This window comes from Alligator mississippiensis, chromosome 2 (genome assembly GCF_030867095.1).
Source record: "Alligator mississippiensis isolate rAllMis1 chromosome 2, rAllMis1, whole genome shotgun sequence".
In the NCBI taxonomy this organism is placed as follows: domain Eukaryota; kingdom Metazoa; phylum Chordata; order Crocodylia; family Alligatoridae; genus Alligator; species Alligator mississippiensis.
The window spans coordinates 116216549-116228954 of record NC_081825.1 but is presented as its reverse complement, the minus strand read 5'-3'; positions in this window follow the sequence as shown (position 1 = coordinate 116228954).

Below are 12406 nucleotides of genomic sequence, written 5' to 3'. Positions count from 1 at the left end.
TGAAGGCATGTCAGGTTGCATGCAGGATCATGGGCACAAATAGTCGGAGCACCAGTGCCACATAAAGGTCAAGGCCTTGCAGGCACAGTGGGTCACTGTTACCAACCACAACCACAGGTCGGGGACTGCCTGCAAGTTCATGTTGTTTATGTGGCAGCTGGATGACATCCTCGTGGCCCGGGACCCTGGCTGGAGCCATGCCTTGTACTCCAGCATCCCAGGCATGAAGCACCCACTCTCCACCACTCACCCTTGAACTTCACTTCATAAATCTACTGGATACAAAAAATCACGGACTCAAAACAGACATTGGATTTATGATATATTACAACCTGCCTGACATGTGATTCACCAGATACCTGCCAGACCTGACCTCTTATACTTTTCTTCCCCACCCCCTCCCTCTCCTCCCCTCCTTTTCTGCCCTTTGTCCTCCTAATTTCAAGCTATTTTCTTTTTCACAGACAGACTCTTTTCTACCTTGAATTACTACTACTGTAGAGTCTCCCTTACTCAACTTTGGCTCCCCCTCCCTCCCTCCCTCCTCTGCTCTACCTTTTGTTTTCCTAATTTCCACCTACTTATATTGTCACTGACATCCTGTCACATTTTTAGCTTCTCTTGGTCCTTGGAGTCTCAGAACAGCAGAGACTTTCTATGCCTGAAGAAGGGCAATTGAGCCCAAAAGCTTGCTAAGAACGTTTTTCCAGCAACTCAGTTGGTCTAACAAAACCTTGCCCGCCTATGTCCTTAGACCAACATAGCTACAACCAAAAACCCAGCTCATTTACTCACAAAATGTAGCCAGAGCCCTGAACTTCCCCAACACTTCAAGGACTTAAGGTAGAAGGGGGAAGCATTTATCTTACTCTCAGGCTGCATGCAGACATTTGGAGAGGTTATAGGGAGATTAGATCATGTTAGAAATAGTCATCTCATCGAAGATAAGTGGGGATGGAGTGGCTAGCAGGGAAGGACCAGGGGACTGAGGGGGAGCAAGCACACTCTGGGAGGATACTGGGGAATCTTTGGGGGGATTGGGGGGTCTGTGGGGGGATCAAGGGTCAGATGGAGTCCACAGGGAGGATCGGGGGGAATCAGGGAGGCAGAGTCTTTGGGGGGACTGGAGGAGCAGGCAGGGTCTTTGTGGGTGTTGCTAGGGTCCAAGAGGGTTTGGCAGGATCAGGGGGGCTCAGTCTGTGGGGAGACTTGCGGGAATGAGAGGGCTCTCTCCCCCGCCCTTCGGGATTAGAGGATTTTTAGCCCTCCAACCATCCCCCACCCCTAGAGAAACAACCCCTCCCAGTAAACCTACCCCTTTATCCCTCCTGCCTCTCCCTCCACCTGACTTACTTCCTTAGGTCCCAGCATTGGTGAATGGTGATAAATTAGCACCAGAAGTGACTTGTGAGATGGGGGGGTTGGTGGGCTGGGTGGTGGGGGCTGGCTGATCTATGGGGGCTGTATCCATCTGGGGGTGGGATGAGGGGCCAAGGGGCTTGTGCCAGGGAGGGGGTAAGAAAAACACAGCCCCAAGGCTGGGGCCAGCAGCTGCGTTTTCCCGGCTGTGGAGCTGCACAGGGAACCATACAGTAGTTCAGTTAGATTGGTCTCGTTGGACCTGAGCTAAGTTAGACTACCCTGGAGGCACACTTAACTTAGACTGATCTAACTGTTGTGAACTTTTATACAGTTCACACCACCTAACTAATGTAAGGTCCATACCTGGGCAAACTAAATTAGATCAGATGGCCATTTTTAATGCAATCTAACCTCCCCCTAACCACCCCAAATGTCTGTAGGAAGCCTCACACTGCAGTATCCACATAGGAAAGAAGACAGAGATGCTAGACTTGGACTGCCTTTTGTATTTCCTGACTCAATATACATATAGGTGAGGAGGTTCTTTTGAGAGATCTGATGTCAAAAGATATTCATCTGTTTTCATTCCTCCCACATTAGACCGCTCCATTCCACTAATGAAACAGGAGAGGAGACTCTAAAGTTTTGTTTTAAACTTATTGTACGTGTTTACCCAGCTAGTGTATCAAGTCATACAATGCATAGTTCCTTGTTTAGTAGATTGTTTTAATTTTTTGGTAACTAGAATAGCTTCATCATAACCACAACATATTTCAGGGATGATATCCAAGATAAAGAGCTGAAACATAGGTATGTGTTTTTATTTAAGTCTAAGGCTACAAAATAATAAAGATAAATAAATGAGAAGGAGGCATCAAGGTTGTTTTAAGGCACTGTGACACATATCAGCTAGCAGGTCTGCTGCAGGACTCCTACATTCTTATGCAGTCGTGGGGATGGTGGACGCTGAGTGTTGTTCTGATGATATTTGCTGACAGGTGTTGTAAATAATGTGACTAAGGATGATTCCCAGAAACATCACTGTAAATGTACCTAGAATAATTGTTATCTGATACATTACCACATATTACCAATTAATGGTATATGAGAAACTGAATCCAACATGTTTCCTACTTGTAAAGCTCTGGAGGACTTTGTAATTGATATTCTGAAAGCATAATTGATTCAAATGTCTTGATATCTGTACAGAAACAAAACACTTCTACAGTTATGTGAAATGAAGCAGAGAGCTTCTCCTTTAAATTTCAGGAAAGCTAAAGGTGATTCCTTTGGCAGGATACACAGGAATTAAATGTCTTCTTGAGTTTCTAAAGTGGAAGTTACCGTACAGCATCATCCAATAATATACAAGGCAATATTTGATTTTATATTGCATTAAAAATATTTAAAATGGATATAAATAGAGATGAATGTCCATCCATCATATTTTGGGATGTTCAAAATCTGAAACTCAAATACATGTTCAAATGTTCTAGACTCTATACCACAATGATGTGAATATGATGGCATTTTTTGCTGTGGATATTAATTGGCTAATATTTTTTAAAACATCCCATATTTTGACAAAAAAACAAAAAAGGATGTCTAATGAAGCCTGGTTTTCAAAGGTCTATATACCCAAGCAGCTCCTACAGTAATTTACTTTACCTATTATATGCAAAAATTTTGAATGACAGACTTAAGCTAGCTCTCGAGGCCATTGAAGCCTCTAACTCTTTTTGTTCCCATAAAGAATAATTTTCAATTCTGTGACTTTGTTCACCCAGGTATAATACAAAGTAGGCCTGAACAGGGGCAGCAACAACTCAAATACCACTGGTAAGATGCAAGTCAGAGGCAGTTCAGTTTATGTCTATTACAGTCAAATTCACATAAGTGAAACCCTAAAAAATTACATGCTAAAGTATACTGGCATGATTGTCCACAAACAGCTTGTACAATGCACTTTTCAAAGGCCGTAGGCAATGATCATACCTCTTGCACTTCAGTGAAAAACATGATGTCCCCTACAGGCCAAATTACATTTTAGTAACATGCATACCCAGCTTTCTTGCTGCTGTCCTCTCCCCTTATGTTTCCTAATTATAAGACTATTGCCTTATATACTTCTTTATGTGATTTATATGTTGCTTAATTTATTTTTCAGTGTCAGTAAACATTGCTAAAAATAATAAATGTGTTGCAATTAGGATTTATCAGAATGACTCAACATTGTGATACTATTATTTTAAATTGATATTGCATGCTGTAGAAATGTAGGAAGTGTATTTAAAATATTTTACAAGTTGAGGATGATTAATACAAAAGCTTTGGCTATTTACACTGATCTCCGAGTACATAAGAACATAAGAACTGCCATTTATTGGCTAAGGACATAGGCCCACCCTGCCCAGTATTCTGTGTCATACAGTGACAGACAGCAGATGCTGAAAGGGAGGGCTAACAGAGTATGAAATTTAAGATATAGGGTTTTATTCTGATCTGGTGACCTGTTGTATTTATTATTATTTTCTTAATTCTTTAGCCTTTACAAAAGATGTGTAAGTGCAACTCTGGTAAATATTTCAAAACAGAAATAGCAATTCCACAAAATATAATAAACTACAAACCACACAACACCAAAAGAAATAAACTTTTCTTTTTCCCTAAACATTACACCCAGCAACATTTGTTTCTTCAATTGGCTTGTCAAGAGAATGTGTCTTGAAATACACTATGAAGGGTCAAAAGGTCTGAGGCATTTTAGATTGTATCTTGAAACGTTATCTCAACAGGTCCAAGTGAGAGAGAATCTCTCTGAGACAAGGAGCCCTTCAAAGAGAATTGCCTATAGTAAGACATCTTGGCAGAAAAAAAACCAGATTTTCCCTCAAATTGTTCCATATGACTAGGGACAGAGGTTACACATAAACTGGTTTTAGTGATCAGAAACAGGTTTAAACCTGAAACAGAACAGAAGTTCCACGTGCATAAACCAGTTTCAAAATGGCCCAAACTGGTTTCAGATCAACCTGGCTGAATGCAGTATCAGAATTAACAAACAGCCTGAGAGGGACTGTGCCCCCAAGCATACCCCTGCTGGGGTCTGGGGTCCCACCATCCCCAGCGGAGTGTGCTGTCCGCATCCCCTGCTCTCTGCTCGAGCAGGGTACAGGGCACAGGTGGGCAACAGCCTGAGAGGAACTGTCCCTCCTCCCCCCAGGCAAACCCGGGCTGGCTTTAACTCCCCCTTCCCCAGCTCAGTGTGCTGGCACCAAGCCCTTCAGGACCAGACTGAGAAGTGGGAGATTTTGGCAAAGATCTGACACAATCATCACATGTATGTGCTGGAGACAGAGGTACAGGAGAGGGTCACAGACAGCTTGAGCTAGTGTGACCAAAGAAAGCAGAGAACTGCATTGACATTATAAAGTAGAACCCATAAAAGGTGGAAGACTGGGATACCTAAGCAAGGACTTCCTGAATACCTGGCTGTAAGGAGATACTCTGCCCTCAGGATTACATCAGACTTACGCAAGGTTTTCTCTTGTCTTTTTGGTTTATTACGTTTTAAGTTAGACTATGCAGTGTGTACTTTTGCTGTGTCTTACTGGGCTGTATCTTAGCTTAGGTGAAGGTTTTGGTTGTTCTCTGTTGTGTGCTTGAGATTGCAAAGTGCTGTGTTCAATACATGCTTGCTTCAGATAAAGGACTACTCTTGTTTAAGCTTTTATGGATTCAATGCCACTACCTCCTCCCCCGCCCCCCAGTCTGGCAGTGACTGTCCCACCCCCTCTTAAGCAGAAAGCAGGTGTAGGGGGCAGAAGCCTGGCAGGCACAGCCCCACTCAGGCAAACCCAGGCTGGGGTCCCCACCCTTCATCAGGCTAGCCTGGGCTGGTGCCTGGCCATGCCCCCTTCTCTGGAGTGGTGTGGGGGGAGCCTTGGAGGGCTTTTCTCTTCCTTTCCCTTTGGCAGTGGCTGGCAGGCATGCTTGAGCCACTACAGGCGTTTCACTGTATTTCCTAAATCAAAAGTGAATGTCTGTTCATGTGCTTATCAGTTCAATATGTGCAGCTTAGACTAACCTGTAAAGACTGAATCGATTCAGCATCCGCCTTTTTGACCATCTATACTTAGCCCATGAAAGTAGACTTTCTTCATGTGATGTACAGGAGGTAAGGGCTTTCTGCATGGAAGTCTTGTATTTCTTCACCAACACTGTGAACTCCACCAACACTGTCTTCATTTCTAGGGAAGCTCAGCTGCAGCAAAGATCAATTGTCAGGGCTTATTTCAGCAGTAGCAGCTCCTGCAATCTACTATCTGAAGAGCCTCCCTTAAGTAAGAGATACTGAAAAGTTAATTCAGTTGGAAGTCTGTATTTATATTCTTTGGATGCCCCACACACACCTTAACGGGACTAATACACGTGCTGTCCTGCCCCAATCAATCATTTATCCTGCTGATTCTAACTCACTTCCCCCCATCCACAAATTCTTTGCTGATAGAAGACTTCCCACAGATGCTGTGATAAGGAGCCAGCAGCATGAAAAGAACTGGAACTCATCTGGCCCTAGTTAGGGAAAGTTTTCAATTACCAGCATTCACAACTAGAAATATTCCACCCATGGGTTTTGTTACATCAAAAACATGCAGGAGTTTTTAACTTTTAATACAGTTAACTATGCATTTCTTGTGCACCAAAATCTTGAGACTCACAAAATACATTATTTTGCCCTGCAACAACATGTGTCTTCAGAAAGATTTTAGGCTCCAGCATCTGGTCCAACTAAGCTGTGCTCACCACAAAACTAAGTGTGGAAAGCCACCTTTGGAACCCGTTGATTCTGGAACTAACCATTGATACATTCTGGCATGTTAGATTATTCTCAGGCCTGTTCATGCCCCAAGAGGCTCGGCCAGCAGCCAAGGATCACTAGTTATAGGGACACATGCATAAGATGTACCCAATTCTTCCCTGATATTGTCCCTTAGAGGATGAATGAGAAAGTGCGTTGTATAAGAAATTTAGCATGTGGCAATTCCCTGCTTCAGGGGCTTAGGTCTATTGCATTGCCAGTCATTTTTCATTATATCAGATGCTAAGATCTGTCTCTATGCATGTGGAAATAAAGTTATTTTATCACGCTTAAATCCTTCCTTATTTTGTATTAATTCTTTAACCATTTGACATTCAGAAAATATTTTCAACTTCTTGACTTAAATATTTACATTTTGAATATATAGCCTAAAATATATTATCTGCATTGCCCTCAAATAAAGAATAAGAAGGTCTGAGGGGATCTCAGCCCCCATTTATACATTACATGCATTAAGCAAATGATGTGGTTAATTACACAATTAATTTAGACCAGCTACATGTGTAAATTAACTATCATGCCTTTAAAAGGTCCAATCAGCTATAAAGTTAGAGCTGGAAAATGTTTAATAACTTTATAGGTGGTTTCTATCCAGGTTTAATTTGCACATGTAGCATGGGTTATGCCTCCACAGCTCCCAACCACGAAAGCTTGCTACTAGTATGCCAATGCAGGAAGAGCCCAGGATAACAATCCAGGATTCCCCCTGCAGTGGCAATAAAGCATGCTAGGATCTGATACTGGATCTCCCAATCACACCTCCTGCCCTGCATGTGTGATAATATTCCTAACTATTCTAATATACCTATTCAAACTCTGGAAAACCTCCCATGACAAAGATTCCACAACCTTGTCTGTTCTATGGCTCTTACAGTTAGGACGGTTGTCCTAAGGCTTAATTGAAATCCACTTTGCTGTAATTTAAACCCACTACCCTATACCATCCCTCCCCCCGTCCCCCCAACCCCATGGCAAGAGAGAATGGGTTTTTTATCTTCTGCTTTTGACAAGCTTTTAAATATTTGAAATCTTCCATCATGTCCTTTTTTAGTCTCCTTTTCTCGAAGCATACTTCCTTCAACCTTTGTTCATATGGCTTAAATTCCAACCCCTTTCCCATCCTCATGTCTCACCTCTAAGTTCTCTCCAGTTTTTCTATGACCTTCTTAAAATGCAGAGCTCCAAATGGGACACAGTATTATAGCTGAGGCCTAACCAGCACCACATGGACAGAGGTTTTATCAGCCCCATGTCCTGCACACAATACTGTTAATGCAGCCCAAAATTCCCGTTATCGTGACATCAGATTGCTAACTCATGTTGAAATTGTGATTCATCATAAGTCCCAGATCTCTACTAACAGTGTTACCACCAAACAAATTATCTCCATTCTATATTTAGGCATTTGGTTTTTCTTCCATGTGAGTAATTCCTTACATTTGACTTTGTTGAGTTTCATGTTGTCATTTTTAGCTCAGTTCTCCAATTTATCAAGAGCATCTTGAATTTTAATTCTATCCTCCAAAGTGTTAGCAACCTCTCCCAATTTTGTGTCATCTGCAGACTCCTCCAGTAATCCTTCTGTTTTTACTTTCAAGACATTAATAACAATGTTAAACCCTGAGGAATCCCACTTGAGATCTCCTGACATTAATCCATTAACTGTTACTCTTTGGGTGCATCTACACATCACCTTATGGTGATGTTGTTACTGCACCATGCTTTAATACTTCCTTTTGGAAGTACCGAAGCATGGCGCAATAAGCACCCATACTCCTCTATAAGCATGATACATGGTATTTTTAGCAGCTACTTCACCGTAATGGCACACTGCAATGGGGGGAGCGTGCCGCTATGGCAAAGTATCTGCTGATCATGTGTAGACACCCGTGGACTCTATGTCGCCATAGTGCATTGCTACGGCAACATAGTGTCACATGTAGATGCGCATTTTTCTCTTTAAGTATTCATCTGAGAGTAATTCTATTTAGCCTTTTCTGCGTGTTAGTTATTAGAATGGCATGTAGAATTATGTCAAATGCTTTATTAAAGTCCAGGTATATCCCCTTATTAATTAAACCCTTAAACATTCCTCTTATTAATTAAACCAACTATTTTGTCAAAGGAGGAAATCAAGTTAAGTTAGCTTGAATTGTTCTTCACTGGTCCATGATGGCTAGCAATTACCTCACTATCCACCAGACATTCCCAAATTGTCTGCTTTATAATTTGACCCTATAACTATGCTTCTAGGGTTTTCTGGTTACCATACAAGACCACAAAGGACATTTTTCCCTTCCTGCTATGTATGTCTGGGTAGGTTTTTTCCCACAGAAGTGCTGGGGCTAGGTACTGACATTTCAAAAGCCCAAGGCAGAATTGATCTAAGTTATACAGTTTTCTGTAAGCAGCAGTTTAGATTGGTAATGAACAAAAAACATACATTTGCCCTTTGTTGGGAGGGGCAAATCTTAAACTGGATTCCAACATATTAAAACCAGTCTATGCATGCCAAACTTCTGTTCTGTTATGGGTGTTGACTCGTTTCTGATCATTTATATCAGTAAAAGTGTAGTGTCTGTACCTGGCCAGGGTGTTGGCTGCAACCAAAGCAAAGGATTTTGATTTGGGTATGCCATTACTCCTTCTGGGATTAAAACCAGAAAATCCTAGCTAAAGGATCTTGCCCTTCCACTCAGGGCCAGACCAACTGCTATATTTGGGGTCAGGAAGGAGTTTTACTCCATGATCAGACTGGTATAGACTATGGGGGGTTTGCCTTCCTTTGTAGCAGGGAGCACGGCCTTCTTCCTTGGATCTCTTGAATGTATTTTAACAACCCTGACAGCAGCAGGACATTGGGCACTGTTGTCCCTCTGCTTTACCTGTAGTAGGTTAGGGTTTTATGCCTTGTGGTTGTATCAAGTTTAACTGTATATTTTAACTAAAAGGTTAAAAAACAGATTTGTATAGGATGATTTCAATAGGGATGATTGTGCCTCTGGCAGGGGAGTTGGACTAGATGACCTCTGGAGCTCCCTTCTAGTCCTGTTTCTCTATGAGTCTATAACTTGCATATATATCAGTGCAGCAGCGGGAAAAGGTGAGCTGGTCAATCCCTGGAAGAGCCCTGGGAGTGTGGGCAGGCAACCAGAGGAGGATCGACTCTAGCCCAGTAAGACAGGAGGCAACCTAAACTTGCCTGCAGGCAAGGAAACACCAAAGACAGAACAGCATGCCACACTGCCACAGCAGTTTATCAGCATCTGCTGTCTTTGGTTTGGAGGGAGCGCAGAAGCTGAAGTCATGCACCTGAATTTCAGGATCACTAAAGAAGTGGAAGAAGAGCAGGCCAGAGGAGAGAGGAGCATACCAGAAGGTGAAGCCGCGGGAGTGCCAGAGCTGAAGCACAGCAGAGTTGCCTCCACAGCCTAGAGGCCCAGACGGGTCTCCAACTACCCACCAGCCCCAGATCACATAGGTAGGGAAGCCCGATAGACCACAACCCTCAAACCCCAGGAGGGGAGTTTGTGAAGGGGTAGCTGCCAGAACCTGAGGACCTGGGTCAGGAGGAGAGGCTGCCACCGATCTATTTCTGTTTCTTTTTTTTCCTCTCTTTTATGCTTCTACATGTGTATGGGTTGGGTTTTTTTTGTTTTTTGTTTTTTTTGGGGGGGGCGGGGATTATTCATGGCACTTAGCTGAGACTAGCTACAGGGAAACTACCCCAGCCAAGGGGGACCTGGGCTTAAGTACTGGGCCTAAACAATACCTGGTACTCACCAGAATCAGAGAATGAATTGAGAACTCTCATTTGGATGAGACCTATGAAATGATTATGAACTGTTTAAACTTGAAGCTCACTCCACTCCAGGAGGGGGATGTCATTTATATACCTTAACTAGAGAGGTTATATTCTTTTTGTGCACAATGAACTAAAAAAAATCTCACAGCTCAGTCCAGAATTGACTGGCGCAAGCCACAGCAACACCTGAGCTGTGATTCAAAGCTGATCTGAAACCATCCTTGAAACTTTGGGCAGCCCAGCATTGCAGCTGGAGTTTCAGCACATCATCATGCTTATACCATCAGACAGAGTGTGGATGGACTGTAGGGGAGGAGGAGCCCCAAGGAGAACCCACCACAACATGAGTGCACCCACAGCGGTACCCGTACAATCACTGGACCCTCCTTTTCTTTTTAAGATCAAGGCATGGCAGGAAAGTTGAAGGCAGTGCCCCAGGCATTCGTTGTGTCAGAACCTACCACATCCTGGTAGAGACGTGGCAACCAGCTAACCAAACTGTGGGTCCCTAGTTCCTGTGTGTGTGTGTGTGTGTGTGTGTGTGTGTGTGTGTGTGTGTGTGTGTGTGTGTGTGTACACACACACACATGAAAGAGAAGATAGCATAGTACATATTGAGGGCTATAGATTGTACAGAAAGGACAGGTCGGGGAAGAAAGGGGGGGGGTTGCACTTTATGTCAGTGAGCAATATACATCAACCCTCATCAAGACAGAATCCGAGGCTGAGGAAGTAGAAGGATTGTGGGTTAGGCTACATGGGGGGCAAGGAGAAAGGGATTTGGTGGTAGGGGTCTGTTACAGACCCCCACACCAAGGGGAAGAAATAGATTTGGGGCTCCTGAGGCAACTCTCGGAGACCATAAAAGCTAAAGAGGCGGTAGTCATGGGGGACCTAAACTACCCGGACATCTGCTGGGAGACGCAGACAGCAAGGTCCCATCACTCACGCAGGTTTCTAACTTGTGTACAGGACCTCCACCTGACACAGGAGGTGTATGGTCCCACTAGGGGGAATGCCATACTGGATCTGGTATTGGCAACGGGAGATGACATGATAGGGGACCTCCAAATTGGTAGCTATCTGAGAGACAGTGATCACCTTATGATAGAATTCAACATAAGACGGCGAGTGGGTAAGGTAACTAGTAGGGTGAAAGTGCTAGACTTTAGGAAAGCTGATCTCATTGCACTCAGGCGATTAGTCAAGGAAGCACTGCAGAGTAGGAGTTTTGATGGGATGGGTGCCCAAGAAGGGTGGCTGTGCCTAAAGGAAACGATCCTTTGGGCACAAAGCAAGACGATCCCCGAGCGAGGCAAAAGAGGGAAAGGGGCCAGGAGGCTTCCATGGCTGACCAGAGAAATCCAGGGCAGCCTAAGGGCCAAAAGGGGAGCACATAAAAAGTGGAAACAGGGTGAGATCACTAAAGATGAATATACCTCCTCTGCTCGTGCTTGTAGGGAGGCAGTTAGGCGGGCCAAAGCTACCATGGAGCTGAGGATGGCAACCCAAGTAAAGGACAACAAGAAATTGTTTTTTAGATACATAGGGAGTAAAAGGAAGGCCCAGGGAGGAATAGGACCCCTGCTAAATGGGCAGAAGCAATTGGTGACAGATAGAGGGGACAAGGCTGAACTCCTCAACGAGTTCTTTGCCTCAGTGTTCCTAAGCGAGGGGCACGACAAGTCTCTCACTGGGGTTGTAGAGAGGCAGCAGCAAGGCGCCAGACTTCCATGCGTAGATCCTGAGGTGGTGCAGAGTCATTTGGAAGAACTGGATGCCTTTAAGTCGGCAGGCCCAGATGGGCTCCATCCGAGGGTGCTGAAGGCACTGGCCGACGTCATTGCAGAGCCACTGGCGGGAATATTCGAATGCTCATGGCGCACGGGCCAAGTCCTGGAGGACTGGAAAAGGGCTAACGTGGTCCCCATTTTCAAAAAGGGGAGGAAGGAGGACCCGGGCAACTATAGGCCAGTCAGTCTCACCTCCATCCTTGGTAAAGTATTTGAAAAAATTATCAAGGCTCACATTTGTGAGAGCCCGGCAGGACAAATTATGCTGAGGGGAAACCAGCATGGGTTTGTGGCGGGCAGATCGTGCCTGACCAACCTAGTCTCTTTCTATGACCAGGTTACGAAACGCCTGGACACAGGAGGAGGGGTGGATGTCGTATACCTGGACTTCAGGAAGGCCTTCGATACGGTATCCCACCCCATACTGGTGAACAAATTAAGAGGCTGTGATGTGGATGACTGCACAGTCCGGTGGGTGGCGAATTGGCTAGAGGGTCGCACCCAAAGAGTCGTGGTAGATGGGTCGGTCTCGACCTGGAAGGGTGTGGGCAGTGGGGTCCCGCA